Consider the following 16851-nt stretch of genomic DNA (forward strand, 5'->3'; position numbering starts at 1 on the left):
TTCTTTTTTCTTAAAAAGGATCTCCATCTTCCTGGGATGATTTAACTAGATTCTTGCCTGAGGGAGAAGCCAAAATCACTGTCCTCTAAAAGCTGACTTCCTGATGTGCATCTTGGTCTCAACAAGTCATTCAAACCCTCTGAATGTCAGTTTTTCCTGGTCTGGCAAGTGGGGATAGTAACACACCCTTACAAGGCCATGGAGAGACTTCAATGAGTCAAGGACATGAAAATAAATGCTTTGTATCTGGCACATAAAAAACACTCAATATACATTATTGAAAAACAAAAGGGGTGCTGGGGTGGCACAGTCAGTTAAGCTTCCAACTCTTGGTTTTGGCTCAGGTCGTGATCTCACGGTCATGGGATTGAACCCCCCGCATCAGGTTCCATGCTCAGTGTAGAGTCTGCTTGTGATTCTCTCTCCCTCTCTTCCTCTGCCCTTCCAACTTGTGCTCTCTCCCAATCTCTCTCTGAAAAAAAAAAATAAATCTCTATAAAAAAAAGAAAAGAAAAACAAATCTTCCTGACACGCCTTTCAGCCAATCATTTTATCAAAAGAGTATGATTACCTGTGAAATCATACAACCCCACAAACAAGTATTTCATTATCACAGCACACCAAGCAACAAAGCAGATTTGGAGGGCAGGGGAAGCATGTTCCACTTTATAGTAAGGGTCAGAGTTGGCTGCTAGATTTGGCTTCTCCAAGAGCCCAGAGCCCTGCCTACCAACTTGAAATGCATCTTCATACAGAAATTCCCAGGGAGACTCAGCTTCCACCACCCACCCCACCCACCCAACTCCCCATTTTCCTTTAAAGCTGACTGAGCCAAGGCAAGCAAAGGCTTCTGGTCAGGGCCCCAGTTTTCATCCTAAGAGCATTCCCTCCACATCTTGGTTTTCTTCTCTTCATTTGCATCAGGAACAGTTGGGTATTGCTTTCACAGCATGAGATTCTCTCTCCTTGATAATCCCTCTCCCCAGCAGCTAGAAGCCTGCATTCACGAGTAGTATGATGCTACACCTGGAAGCAGACCGCTTTGGGTGAGAAATCAAGTAAGGGCTACTAAACAACTCAAAAGTCATTTGATGGACCTATTGTGCTATAAGAAATAAGTCAGACAGAGAAAGACTCAGTGTGTTCTCATTTACACGGGGAAATTTTATTTTTATTTTTTTAAATGATTTCATTTATTTATTCATGATAGACACAGAGAGAGAGAGAAGCAAAACACAGGCAGAGGGAGGAGCAGGCTCCATACAGGGAGCCGGATGTGGGACTCAATCCTGGGACTCCAGGATCACGCCCTGGGCGGAAGGCAGGCACTCAAACCGCTGAGCCACCCAGGCCGCCCCTACATGGGGAAATTTTTAAAAGCTGAAGTCATAGGAAAAGAGAGTTAGAATGGTAGTTGCCGGAGGCTGGGAAGTTGGGGAGAGGTTGGTCAAAGGGTACAAACCTCCAGCTGTAAGAGGAATAAGTTCTGGGGATCTAAGGTTCAACATGTCAACATGGTGACTGTATCTAACAGTAATATATGCTTGAAAGTTGTTGAAGGTAGATCTTAAATGTTAACACCACACAAACACAAAAGTAATCATGGGGATGGAGGGGATGAAGCATTAACTAACCTTATTTTGGTAATCATTCTGCAATATATGCACATATCAAATCATCCCACCGTACAGCTTAAATTTACATGTTATATGTCAATAATATCTAAATAAATCTGGGGAAAAAATAATCTAAGACCCATGGATTCTCCCCAGGTTCTTGTCCCACTGCATCCTACAAACCTTTTCTCTTTGACTTTTTAAAATAAAGTGCAAGAAACCACTTTCCATGTCACAGCCTAAGAAATGACAACTGCTTGGAGGATTACACCTCCTCCCCACTTGATGACATCTCTGTGAGGACAGGGAGGGGGGGCTTAGTCATCCTTGCATTCCTAGCATCAAACACAGAAACTGGCCCAAGAATAGGCTGTTGAAAAAACATGTTAAGTAAATTCCATTTTTATAGCATCTACTGACGTCTAAAAACTCCAAATTAGAAGTTATAAAATATACGATAGAGATCTTAAGAATACATTAATTACAAAATCAATTATGTGCTACATACTACCTGGGAATTTATGAAAACTAGCACTATCTCAAAATTAAAGAAAACAATAATATAAAATATGCTTTGTTATTCACTAGTATGAACACAGACCAAATAATTAATTTTAGCCTTCTCTATTATAGAGTGCCGACAGTATTTTCCCATTTTATTTATTTATTCATGAGACACACACAGAAAGAGGCAGAAACAGAAGCAGAGGGAGAAGCAGGCCTGCTCGCCTGTGGGGAGCCTGATGTGATACTCGATCCCAGGACCCTGGGATCATGACCTGAGCCAAAGGCAGACGCTCAACCACTGAGCCACCCAGGTGCCCCAGTATTTTCTTATTTTAAAGCAGGAAAAATAACAGCTACCTCACTGCATTTCTGCGAAGATTAAATGAGCTAACACATCTATAATACTTAGAACAGGGCCTGGCAGATGGTGACCACTTACAAAATACTAGCTATTACTGCTGCTGTTGTTATCAGGCACTCTCCTGGCTAACACTATTAGAGCAAGTTAAATAGAAGTTCATTTAGCCAATCTGCCCAGGAAAGTATGAACAGAAGCAAGACACACATATAATCCATGGCCCTGACAACAAAGTTTGTCCTCAGAGCTTCAGATATCTTCTAAAAGCCATTACCAGATTCTCTTCATACAAGAATTGCCTATAAATTGCTTACTTCTTAGAATGTGATTGTACCTTGAAGCAGAAATAGATATTTAGCAGACCCTAAATGTATGCCAAAAAGAACTGAATTAGCAGCTTCACTAAAAGGTTCCTAAAAAAAAAAAAAAGAGCGGACAGCAATTTTTACCTGCTCTTCAAGCCAGATGATGTTCCTGATTCCGTAAGATTTGGGGCAACTTTATCTTATAAGGGCCTGTGAGTTTATGAGAGCTTCAAGTGAAGCTATCTGGGTTAAAAATAATCACCGAGAAACAAAAACTGAGAAACAACTGAGAACGAAAAGCAGAAGTATGCACAAGATTGCTCCATTTGCACTCTCCCACAGTGGGTGTTTTCCTGTTTCTCAGACACCGTCCCTCAGTCTAGCAATTCCAGAACCGGTGTCCTACAGACCACTGGTCCCCAAACAAGGGTTCAATTCAGGTAAGTTTCCCTTCCTGGAAATCCATGATGCCCATCAACATATTAGAGATCCTGAGCTTCTTCCAGGAAGAAACCCATTTAGCTTTGCTTCACTTGTTTGAAAACTTAACCACATGTGCCCTTTCCCAAGGCACATTACTAGGAACCAGATTTTGGAAATGCTGACACTCTACAATTAATCACTTCTTTCCACTGAAGAATGACTGTAGGTTCATTCACCTGGTCTGCAAAGTCAACATTTACTTAAAAGCAGATGGAAAAGAATGTGAACCCTATGCATACCCTCCCCCCCCCCCCCCCCCCCATTCAATGCACGATTTCACGTCCTGGATCAAGTCAAAAAGAAACTATCCTCAGGATCCATCTGAGAAGAATCCATAAATCCTAGAATCCATAAATTCTAGGAACGGCTTATGGGAAGCATGATTTCAGAAGATTTGTAGACAAGAGAAAGGAAGAATATGTAAGAGCAAATCTGTCAATAAAAGGAATTTGATTCTCCTATTGCTCAAGATTTTTATTTATTTATTTGAGAGAGTGTGTGTGAGCAGGAGCAAGGGGAAGGGCGCAGAGAGAGAGAGAGAGAGAATCTCAAGTAGACTCCTCACTGAGTGCAGAGCCTGACTCGGGGCTCAGTCTCTGATAAAGACCTGAGCCAAAATCGAGAATCGGATGCTTAACTGAGTCACCCAGGTGTCCCTTTCCTACTGTTTTCTTAAGTCAAGGAGAAAAATACAGGTATACTGCAATCTATTTAGAATATGTCCAAAGTCATCAGGAAGAAATCTTCTGATGTCAGTTTAACAGTATCACAGAGAGGAATGTTCAGGGGTTCCTTGTCGAACTATCTGTAAAGACTCCATCTCTAGAACATTATCTCAATTCTATAACTGGAAAAAAAATTCCAGAATCCTAAATATCTGTAATATCAGTTTCCTTTTTCCCCCTAGCACCTGGTATGTCACAGAAAATTAGAGATTTCCTTTCCTCAGGTCACAATGGTACTCACCCAACTATAATTGCCCAAAAGGCCCCCTTGCTAGCCCTCCTAATGACCAAACATACTACGAAGGCACAGCATCAGCAGAGAGGAAGCTGAAATTTCTGAAGTAACAACAAGAACACAGAATAAAACCATCGTGGGCTATGAAATTCCCTGTGTCCCAAGATTCTAAACTACTCGGGATCTTGAGCCCAACATCCCCTAAGTGGAGCAGGAGAGGTGCTGGGAAGGGGCTGCGTAGCCAAGGTTAGAGGAAAGCCTTATTTCACAGGCTCTGCAGCTGAACAGAAAGTCACATAACACTGCCCATACATTTTGCTCCAGCGCCGTCCAATTGAACTTTTAGTGACAATCCAAATGTTCTCAACAGTGTTCAATACGGTAGCCACTAGCCACACGTGGCCACTCAGCACTTGAAATGTAACTTGTACAATTGAGGAACTAAATTTTTTACTTTAATTCATTTTAACTTAAATAACCACACATGGCCTGAGGCTACCATATGCAGTAGCAACTAGCTTATACACTTAATGTACCTATCAACATGAATTCCACAAAAATAGAGATGGTCAGGGACCAAGGAAGGTTCTCCAGAGGTTTGGGAAATGGACTATTTGACTTAACAGAGGAAGCAGGGAAGAATCAAGTCTATTATCTCATGAATCTCTAGTACACTACTGAGATGGCTAAAAGACAAGCATCATTCCCATCTTACTAAATGGAGAACCTGAGATATAGATTCAATTAACTGATATAAACAGTAACTGCTATTTATGGAATCTCTCCATGTACATAGGTTTTTATACTCAATCTTTACAACAATCCTCCAAGGTAAACATCACTGTCTTTTATTGGTACAGGAACTGAGGTTCAAGAAGGTTGAATGCTTAGGAAAAACCACATAACAAGTGAAGCCAAGATTTGAACTCAGACCTATTTTTAAAGCCCAAATGAAAGTGCAGAGCTTGAGCACGACTGGATGTTGGCAGATCTCACAACCTATGAGATCACAACCTCAGCCAAAACCAAGAGTCGGATGCTTAACTGACTGAGCCACCCAGGCGCCCCAAGTCAACAAGCATTTTTTGAGCCTCTGATATATGCACAACAGCACACTGAGTGCTCAGGAGGGGAGAATACAAAGACAAGGAAAGAAAACCATCAATATCACTGAATCTCAGAATTGTGTGGGCTTGTTATTCTTCTCTAACAAAGGGCATGAATTATTCAATTACTCACAGCTAGCTCCTCTTGTATATTATAGCAATCAACTGGCCTAGAATAAAAAATAAGCTAATATTTTTAGCACTTCAAAAACATGTGGAACCAGAACAAACGTGACAAGTGAAAAAAAAAAACAGATAAATTAGACTTCACCATAATTAATACATTTAGTGCACCAAAGGACACTATTAATAAAATGAAAAGATAATCCACAGAATGGGAGGAAGTAAACAGCAGATCATGTACCTGACAAGGGACTTGTACCCAAACTGTATTTTAAAAAACTCCTACAACATAGGAATAAAAAGACAAATTACCTGCACACATTTTTGTGTGGACATAGGTCCATTTCTTTTTGGTCTAGGAGTGGCCTTCTGGATCACATGGTAATGCTAAGTTTAGTATTTTGAGGAAGTGCCAAACTTAGCAAAGTGGCTGCACCATTCAGCAATCCCAACAACAGGGTGTGAGGGCTCAAATTTCCCCACAGCCTTGCCAATACTTGCCATTGTCTGGCTTTTTACCTTAACCATTCTTGTCAGTATGAAATAATATCTCATTATGGTCTAATATACATTTTTCCTAATGATCAGTGATGCTGAACATCATTTCATAGGTTCACTGACTATTTATATATCTTCTTTGGAGAAATGCCTTTGAGGGGCACCTGGGTGGCTCAGTGGTTGGGCGTCTGCCTTTGGCTCAGGTTGTGATCCGGGGGTCCTGGGATCAAGTCCCACATCAGGCTCCTGCTGAGGAGCCTGCTTTTCCCTCTGCCTATGTTTCTGCCTCTCTCTCTGTGTCTCTCATGAACAAATAAAGTCTTAAAAAAAAAAGAGAAATACCTTTTAGTGTCCTTTTAGTTTAGACATATTCATGACACAAGTTATATTCTGTTCAAAGGAACACAATGGAGAGAATGAACAAATTTTCCTTTTCTTCTATTTCATTTATCAGTATGATTTCTTCAGGTATCTCAAAATTCGAAGCTATAAATGCCCAGACTCTCTTACAATGTGCTTGGAGGTTGAAGGTGGGGACTGTGGGCTCACCTGTGTCTAAAGCCCAGCTGTCCCACGTCTAGATGACCTCGAGCAAGTGACTTAATCTGAGCCTCGGTTTCTTGTTCCTACAAAACAGAACTCACCCATACCATAGTGCTGTTTAAATGAGCACGGGATCGAGCATGGGGTAAGTGCTCAACAAATGCTAGCATTACTGTTTTTATTATCAACCCATCATCATCACTATCACCACAACTCCGGCTCACACAGGAAGCCTGAAAACACGACAGATACATATATATTTTCTACGTACGTTTAGTGCTTCCTTACTGTTCTACTCAATTTAATTCAGACTCCCACTGCCTGAGCATCACCAGGGCTCCTTGGAATCCCTACACATTATCTTAGGGCTGAGACTTCGAAATAAGGCCCCCAAATTTTTCACAGGATAGAACAAATGCTGCCCTATCTCCTGACAAAAGCAAGATATCTTCTAAGTCAACAATAGAAAAAAAAATGTTTAGATAGGTATGTTCATGTGGTTTGTTTCTAGAAGACCTGAAGAAGAAGAAAATGTCAGCATGTCCTTAGAGACGCCTGGCAAATAGGGGAAGAAAAAAAAAAAACACTAGAAAATTGAAGTCGCCTGCCAGAGGAGCTGGCACAGGGCACGACGACCAGGCCCTGCACCAAAGACTCACCAACACCCCCACAGAGTAAAGCAACAGGTTGTGGTACAGCACTGGCCGCTTCCTAGGTAAGTGGCTGAAAGCCAACCAAGTTCAAGGAAAAAAAAAAAAAAAAAACCCTTTTTTTTTAAGGCTATATGAAAAGAGAAGAGAAACTGCATAGGAGTAAACTCTACTTGGTAAGACAAACATCTGGTTCTCCTTTTCCTTTCTGCCAGGCAGAGACGGTGGAACAAGACCCTGGAAAAAGATCTGTGGTACTGGGTGGACCACACCTCATCACCGGCAGGCAAAGCACCATGGTGACCTTTGGCCTGCCGGGCCCTGCAGCACCACACCGCCCCCAAGGAACCCAAATCTTGCAGTGTATCCTTCCAGCCACACATCTCCGAGATCATCTGGGAAGGGGTCCAGGCCCCTGCACTGGGGAGGGGCACAGGCACGTCAGTCTCCAGACTTGCTGGTCAGCCACAAAAGCCCCAAACTTCAAAATAGTCAAAGGAAGTATGTCATGGAATTCACCTATCACGAGGACCTCTTTCGGCCTCCAAAACCTCATGGCCCCTGTGGGGACTTCTCCTGGGCACTACCTACGTCCCGCTCAGGAAAATAGGGAGAAAAACAGCTTCCTCACAGAAATGTGGACTGGGGCCAAATGGAGTGCCCCTGAAATCCGAGTGGATAATAATGCCCCTGTGCTGGGTCTGTCCTGAATGCTGCCTCTGTTCTGCTTTTTTCCACAATAAAGGCATAGAACTGGAGAGCTGAGAAGGCCCCTGGGGGCCCAGAGAAACGAAATAATTTACAAAGGTCACAGGGCCTGCAAGTGGCCAAGCTAAGCCTCAATACCCAGCTTTACCCGTAAGAACTGGAAAGTACTACCCTTCTGGAGTACAACCTACTTGCTCCATTAAAGACTTTGCCCCTGACCTGGGAAGTAAGTGCTCCCCAGGGGAACACGGAGGGAATTAGCAATATGGATTCTGAGCCAATAAAAAGATTCGAACCCAGTTCTGTCCCTTACCAAAGTATGTGACTTCAGGAAGTTCCTAAACTTCGGTTTCCTCATTCATCATCACCAGCCCTGTCAGAGGATGAATGTATCAATAGAGTTTCTAAAATAGTGTTTGAGGGGCACCTGGGGGGCTCAGTGGGTTAAGCATCTGCCTTCAGCTTGGGTCATGATCCCAGGGTCCTGGGATGGAGCCCCACGTCGGGCTCCCTGGTCAGCGGGGAGTCTGCTTCTCCCTCTCCCTCTGCTCCTTCCCACCCACTCCCCCTACTCATCTTCTCTCTCTAATAAGTGAATAAAATCTTCTTTAAATTTTTAGAAAATAAAATAGTGTCTGAAGGGGCGCCTGGGAGGTGCAGTTGGTTAAGCATGTGACTCAATTTCGGCTCAGGTCATGACCTCAGGGTCGGGAGATCAAGTCCCACCTGAGGCTCCACACTCAGTGTGGAGTTTGCTTGAGATTCTCTTGCTCCCTGTCCTTCTCCCCCTGCTCCTTTTCTCTCTCTCTCTTTCAAATAAATAAATAAAACTTTAAAAAACAACACTGTCTGATGTAAATAATTTATAATACATCATCATCATCCTAGAACAGAGGGGAAATGAGAGTGAAAACATTGGGGGTTACATGAAAAAAGAAAGCGGGTGTGTGGTCATTAAATAAATAGAACATCGTTTAACTTAAAAAACCGTACAGATACACCAAGAGTCATGCTGACAGTGGCTAGTGGGAAAATGAAAGCAAAACAAGAACATGCAATGAAATGTTAGGATAACACAACTCCAGTGATGTTAAAGGATCATCCCTGCATATACACATATACTCCAAAAAGAGAGCAAAAGAAAATAAATGAAACACTAACAGCCCAGTCTCTGGGCAGTGGGATTACCACTGACTTTTACTGTCTTCTCTACCTCCCAAGTCTCACGTAGCAGACATGTATTATTACTTCGGAAATCAAAATAACTGTAGGTTTTAAAGATTATTTTTGTTTAATTTTTTTTAAAGTTTATTTTTTTAGTAATCCCTACAGCCCACATAGGGCTCAAACTCAAGATCAAGAGTCACATGCTCTTCCGACTGAGCCAGCCAGGTGTCCTGAAACATCATTTTTAAAGAAGAAACCTGACACCAGGCGGGGTCTGGGTCTCGGTGGCCAAAGGGCTATTCCAAGCAGCTACAACGGGGTAGGTGGAACCCTTGGCGGCGGTGTTGGGGAGGGGAGACCCACAGAGGGAGAGCAGGGGTCCCAGCGAGGACCAAGAATTTCCTTCTTTTCAGCATCCGGACGGAAGAAAGGGACCTGCTGGCCCGGGGCCGCTGACGGAGCTAGGCCAGGGCCCAGAGGGAACTTGCGGGGGGTCGAACAGGCCGCGTTGAGTGTGGCAGCTTTCTCCGGAAAGCTTCCTGGCTGGTCCTCAGCGCCACGTCTAGCTTGCGTTCTCAGCTCACCCCTTCTGCAGGACTCGTTGTGAGGGGCGGACAGACGGCAGACAGAAGAGCAGGACACACAGGAGGGATGGTGAGGGCAGTACCGGGCCCCTCCCAGCTCCGGCTCAAGGTCCGTCTGTATCTGAGCAGCCTCCTACCCTGCGGTGGCGGCACGAGCGCCCTGCCCCGGCGCCTCTGCTGCTTTCCCACCAGCTGCCTCTTCTGAGCAGCACCCTAGGATCATGGCATGTTAAGGTTCATCCAGAACACCCACCCAGTTTCCCTATTTACAGATGAAGAAAACGAGGAGGAAAAGAGAGGATGGGGTGTCTGAACCTACACACTCAGATGAGAACACACACTGGCCCAATACTGTCTGCTTCGGGGCCTTGCCTGAGGTCACCGGACAACTGTCCCTTCTGGCACTCACCGCTGCCTACAAACTGGACTGCATGCCCCACTGCTGTGAAAGCCCCAGTCCAATCCCTAGGCTCCTCCTGGACAGATGTCAACATATAAAGTAATCCAGAAACCTCAGGTGAAATTCGACAGGGGGGACTCTTCCCTTCTCGTAAGGGCTAATTATAACAGGAAACATTTCAATCCAAAAAGTGACCCCGCAACAGTGGACTGTTGGGACCAATGATGACCCATGGGGAACACTTCATGGATATTTGCACAGTCTTAAAGTATCTTCCCCAAAATGTTAATGTGAATAAAAATATTATGAATTACTGCGGTGGTTTTAAAATATGATTACAGGGATCCCTGGGTGGCGCAGCGGTTTGGCGCCTGCCTTTGGCCCAGGGCGCGATCCTGGAGACCCGGGATCGAATCCCACGTCGGGCTCCCGGTGCATGGAGCCTGCTTCTCCCTCTGCCTGTGTCTCTGCCTCTCTCTCTCTCTGTGTGTGACTATCATAAATAAATGAAAATTAAAAAAAATAATAATAAAATAAAATAAAATATGATTACAAATCGTTTGATACTCCTTCTTCCAGGAGGTGGAGCTTAAATCCCCTCCTCTTTGGGCTGGACTTAGTGATTCTCTTCTAATGAAAAGATCCTTGCTGGGACCAGGGATGGTCTCAAACTTGGACAGTCGCTTGGAGCACCCCACACAGACGGCTTACCCCAGGCTCACCCCCAGTAGGAGTCAACGGTTCCTTTTCCTCAGCCAGGGAAAGATACTGGGCTGCTGATGAGGTTTCTCCAGGATTCTCTTTTTTCCCTTTTTTCTAGGCCTTCATAATCTGTCTCACTTAAACTAGGGACTGCTGAAGTCTCACTTCCCCTTTCTTTGCAGAATGCACGCCTGCTGTGCAGAGCTCTGCCCCTCCCTGACCCTATCCTTTTGGGCATCACTTTCCCCGTTTGCCTGGTGGCTTGAGGTTCCCCTTGTTCTCCCTCTGTGGGTCTCCCCTCCCGAACACTGCTGCTAAGTGTTTAGATAAAATCTATAAAATAATTGGAGAAAAAGGATAAAAGCATAATATTCACTATACTTTCGTAAACATGACATAGTTTTCATTTGTTCAAAATTTTTAAAAATGTATCTCCTAGTACATCTGTTTATGTAAGTCTAGCAATGTGCTGTGAGAATTTTTTATGGGTTTTATACTTGTTGTTGCTGTTGAGAATAGAAGCATTTTTCCCATTACAGTTAACAGATTATTGCTGTTATATGATTGCTCCTCGTGTATGTACACCCACAAGTTTACTGAGCTCGCATAAATTCTAGTACTGCCATACTTTTCTTTTCTTCCACGTTTTTAAATTCCAATTAGTTAACATTTAGTTTCAAGTGTAGGACTTAGGGATTCAACACTTATAACACCACCCAGTGCTCATCACAAGTGCCCTCCTTAATACTCATCGCCCATTTAACCCAACACCCCCACCCTGTCCACCTCTCCTCCAGGAAACTTTAGTCTGTTATTTATAGTTATAGAGTCAGCTTTATGGTTTGCCTTTTTCCCTTAAGTTCATCTGTTTTGTTTCTTAAATTCCACATATACATGAAATCATGCAGTATAGGTCTTGACTTATTTCATTTAGCGTAATACACTCTAGCCCCAACCACATCATTACAAATGGCAAGATTTCATTCCTTTTTATGGCTGAACAATATACCACTGCATACATATACACACGCACGCGCGCGCACACACACACCCCTCACAACTTCTTTATCCATTCATCAGTTGATGGACACTTGCGCTTTTTCCATAATTTGGCTATTGTTGATCATGCTGCTATAAACATCTGGGCACATGTAACCCTCCGAATCAGTATTTTTGTATCATTTGGGTAAATGCCTAGTAACCACATTTGTTTTTTATTCGTATGTAATTATGTTGTTTATTCTAAAAACGCTTTTTCTTCCTATTACCAGTTACACTTTAAATATATATTTCATGCTTTATTGCACTGGCAACCAATGCCAGAATAATGAATATCATCTTGTTTTTTTTTTTATTTTAATAGAAATCTCTAGCATTTCCTATATCATGTATGATGTTAGAAGCTGGTTTAAGATATATGTATATGCTATGGATATATACACATATTTTTTTTTTAGTTTACAATCACTTAAATCATGCTAAAAAATATCCTATTTTTTAAGAATTTTAATTTTTAAATTAAGAATGGGTATGTATGTGGTTTATCTTACTGTAACAACTGGCTGACTATAGGGTCTATTTACAGACTTCTTAAAAAAAATGTTTATATTCCTGGAATAAGATGTTATTCCAACATTCTGAATGTTTCTATTAGAGTTTCTTTTCTAACTTTTTCATGTTCTTTATCATCAGGTTTTTTTTTTTTTTAAGATTTTATTTATTTATTCATGAGAGACACAGAGCAAGAGACAGAGAGGCAGAGACACAGGCAAAGGGAGAAGCAGGCTCCATGCAGGGAGTCCGACGTGGGACTCGATCACAACCCAGGCCGAAGGCAGCACCAAACCGCTGAGTCACCCAGGTTGTCCCAGATCAGGTTTTTTTTTTTAAATCGTATAACTAGAGTAGCTATTCTACTAGAGTGTGATAGCAATTACGTAACACGGAAATTATCTGATATTTGTAAATTTAAGTAAGTTCACTAGTAAAATTGCAATACCAACTCATTATCTCATGGTAAGAAGGGGAAAATCCCAACAGATGAAGTTGCACAGTTTATAGAGAAGGAAGGGAGGAGAGTCTTTGAAACAGTAGTATTACAGTGTACTAACATTTCTACAGCTCCTGCTAGAGACAGTCTCTCCCTAAGGGATCACTTTCCCTTTGAACTACTTCACCAACTCTATAATACTTTCCTGATGCTGAGACTTAGCCCTCACTTTGTTGTTTTGCTTTGTCCTATTGCACCAGAAATATTTCTCCATCTTTTCAAACAGTGTTATATAGGAGGGGAAAGAAAGCTTTGGTTTTTCCTTGTCTGAACCCCAAACCAACCTTACCTGTCCATTTCCCACCCCCACCCCCTGTGTGTGTGTGTGTATTTTTTCACAATGCTGCAGAGAAAACAATCTGAAAACATCAATGACATACAACAGTAGGTGCTTATAGCTAGCTCTTACTGTTAGATGTGGTGGTCAGATACAACTCTGCTGATCCTGGATGGGCTTACTTACCCTGGTATAATTATCACCCTGCAGTCAAGCTGGTTGTTTGCTGATTTAGGAGATTAGCTGTCTGTCACAGGGGCCCAACGAAGCAGCCTTCTGGTCAGGGTAAGGAGCAAGAATTGCCAAGTGAGCCATTTAAACATGTCCCAGGTAGAAGGGGAGGCAAGAGACAGAGGAGAAACTTCATGGCTGGGTATGACTCAGGAGGAAGTGACAATTTGGAAACTGTGTTCCACATCTCTGCCTTTTAGTGAGTCAGAAATATAGGAAAATAGAGGTTAGGACTATACAGAGTAACATCCATTAGAGGTGCAGCCTTCTCCATGTCAGCAATAAGTCGGGGCAAGTCTGAGTTGAAGGTTTTGCCATCACCAGCTGCCTGATCTTGGGCAGGCTCTATACCTCTTAGGACACTAATTTTAAAAACAAAACAAAACAAAAAACACAAGGGGGTGGACAAATCTCAGTGATTTCTAACACCAACACTCCATGGCTATTGACTTTGTTACCAAGCTAAACTTTCTTCACATGCATTCATTCCTCAGGTCACCTTGTAGTATGACTGCTCACAATTTTAACAATCAGAATAATCCCAACAGCAGAGCCTTAAACTCAACCTCTCAAGATGGGTATCCTACCACTTTAGATGACCAAAAGCTGGGAAAGGATTCCTATTCTATCAAAGTGCCTTCAGGGGAAGGCAAGCAGATGTGTAAATTTTTCAGAACAGCGCAGGTTCACTTGTGATTAAAGAAAGACCCAAATCCATTTCAAGCAATAATGTCGTTGAATTCACTCACACTTTGAATTATCATCATTTCCTCCACTGCAATTCTTTTTTTAAAGATTGAATTTATTTTATTTTATTTTTAATTTTTTTTTTTTTTATGATAGTCACACAGAGAGAGAGAGAGAGGCAGAGACATAGGCAGAGGGAGAAGCAGGCTCCATGCACCGGGAGCCTGACGTGGGATTCGATCCCGGGTCTTCAGGATCGCGCCCTGGGCCAAAGGCAGGCGCCAAACCGCTGCGCCACCCAGGGATCCCTGAATTTATTTTTTGAATAAGTGATACATGCACATGGCACTAAACTCATAAGCTACAAATAATATAGACTAAGAAGTTTCCCTATCATCCCTAGTCCTAAGATACTCAATTACCCTCTCCAGTGATAGCCATAGTTACCAGTATTCTAGAATAGTAAGTGCCAGCACTTTTGTGAATGTGTGTACCCACGGGCATGCACCACATACACAAACACTACTCTTTTTAAACTAATAAATGGCACTGTACTAAAAACTCTGTTTTGTATCTTGCTTTTCTCCCTCTTCATGGTACATCTCAGGTATTATTCCATACAGAGCTGCCTTGTTCTTTTAAAAGACTATATCGTATTCTGCTGGATGGACATGCTATTATTTAGCCAGCCTATCAATGAATATTTAGGTTGCTTCCAGTATTTTGGTATTTTAAACAATGCTATTATGAGTGAATTTGTACACAGGCCATTTTGCACAGATGTAAGCATATCTGTAGGATGAATTCCAGCAAGTGGATTGCTCGGCATTTTTAACTTAGTGGATAAATGTGCATTTGAAACTCGGACAGATAACATCAAACCACCTTCCAAACACGTAAAATCAGGAGTTGGCAAATTATGATCCACAGACCAAATCCAGCCCATGAGCTAAAAATGTTTTTGCATTTTTATAAGTGTTGTTTAAAAAAAGGGGGGGGGGAAGAAGAATATATGACAGACCTCATGTGACCTGTAAAGCTTAAAATATTTACCGTCTGGACCTTCACAGAAAGTTTGCTCATCCCTCCACTAAGCCAATTTACATTCCCCCATTAGCAATGTCTGGCAGTGTTTCTCCACTATTTCAGCTGTAATCTTTGGTCAAATTGAGATTTAAAGTAACGCTCCAGGTTTTGTTTCAGTTGAAGAAAAAGTTGAAGCATCTTTAACATTTATGTACTGGCTCTGTGATTTTTCCAGGCCAAAACGCAGCCTGTTTCAGGATGCAAACATCAATTGACATTTGAATTTGTCACCTCATGGTCACAAGTGGCAAGAAAAGGTTAGAATCCCCAGCTGTCAGAATTGAAAACAACTTTAAAGGTTATGTGGTCTGAACATTATGGATTTTGTGTGCCACTGAAATTTCAAAAACAATTTAAAGGATTAAAGCAATATTGCCAACTTTTTATCTTGCCAAGTCATTAAAATATAGAAACAATCCAAATACCATCTACTGTCACCATCGCTTCATAAAACAAAGAAATTTAACACCAAAAAGTAGGACATACTCAAACCTAGAATAAAGGAGAGTTCATTAAACTGAGTCTACTTAGTTTCATAACAAGCCAACCACAGTCATTTACTTTCTGCCAATTTTGCCACAGACAGAAAAATTCTATGTCAAACCCATGTTTGGGAACCAACCTCACTGTTTTCTAAACAATCTAAAGCTTTCACATCCAAATGACAGGCTCCAGATTCAATTCCAATGACAATAAATTTGTGGCCAATTCAGAACAAGAATTCAGGACTTCTGCCCCCCAGTCTCCTATCTTCCTGTCTTCTCCTTAATCCACAATTCCTTGTGTGTCCAGAAAAACAAAACAAACAGCACAACTGGTCCAACCAACACCTCAGTTCACTCACGGCCTTCCACTTCTCACTGCCCTTGGGTCTTAGGTCTGATCTGCTCATGTCCTCAACCAAAATGAGTTTTTAGTCTTCTTCATGGGGGTAGGTGTGCAACAAACAACAATAATAGAAAACTTCCTCATTCTGAGTAGCTGGAGAATTCTACGTTCGTGTAGGCCCAAACAACATTCATCCATCTGCTGTGAATGTGTCTCTCTCCCACTGACCCTTATAAACAGCGTCTACCTCACTCTTCCTTTTTGCTGCCAGAGCCTGGCCTTTCCTACAGTCCTGTGGTGGACACGGAGGGGAGACTCGAGAAGAACATGAGTGAGGTTTTACTGGCACTTCAGAATTAATCAGTTGTGATGGTTCATTTTAAGTGTCAACTTGACTGGGCTAAAGGATGCTCAGGTGGCTGGTGTTTCTGGAAAAGACGAGCAGGCATCATTCAATCAGTTTGAGGGCCAGAACAGAAGAGCAGAGGAAGGGCAAATTCACGCTCTCTGCTGGGGCCGAGACATCCATCTTCTCTTGCTCTTGGACATCACGCCGGCACTCCAAATGCCCTGGATTCAGACTCAGATCAAGACATCAGCCAGGGATGCCTGGGTGGCTCAGCGGTTGGGTGTCTGCCTTCGGCTCAGGGCGTGATCCCATGGTCCCAGGATCAAGTCCCGCATCGGGCTCCCTGCATGGAGCCTGCTTCTCCCTCTGCCTATGTCTCTGCCTGCCTCTCTCTCTATGTCTCTCATGAACAAATAAAATAAAATCTTAAAAAAAAAAAGACATCCCATCAGCCAGCGGCCAGGCCTTTGGACTCAGGCTGATTTATACCATGGGCTCTCCTGGTTCTCCTGTCTGCAGACAGCACACTGTAGACTTCTCAGCTCCATAACTGCATGAGCTACTACCTTTAATAAACCTCTCTCTCTCTTTCTCTCTCTCTCTCTCTTTATATATATATATATATATATATAT

General features: G+C 42.5%; 1 protein-coding gene and 1 long non-coding RNA gene across 6 annotated transcripts in view; both read right to left on the reverse strand.

Annotated features, from left to right (window-relative positions):
* Positions 1-16851, reverse strand: part of TMCC3 (transmembrane and coiled-coil domain family 3) — a 271622-nt gene that overhangs the window by 232563 nt on the left and 22208 nt on the right. The gene's annotated exons all lie outside the window — the stretch shown is intronic.
* Positions 227-3473, reverse strand: LOC125752511 (uncharacterized). Its single transcript, XR_007402202.1, has 2 exons — positions 2931-3473; positions 227-472 (listed from the first exon to the last, which is right to left on the reverse strand). It is a non-coding gene; the product is annotated as an uncharacterized LOC125752511 (long non-coding RNA).

Source organism: Canis lupus, chromosome 15 (assembly GCF_003254725.2).
Source record: "Canis lupus dingo isolate Sandy chromosome 15, ASM325472v2, whole genome shotgun sequence".
Lineage (NCBI taxonomy): Eukaryota > Metazoa > Chordata > Mammalia > Carnivora > Canidae > Canis > Canis lupus.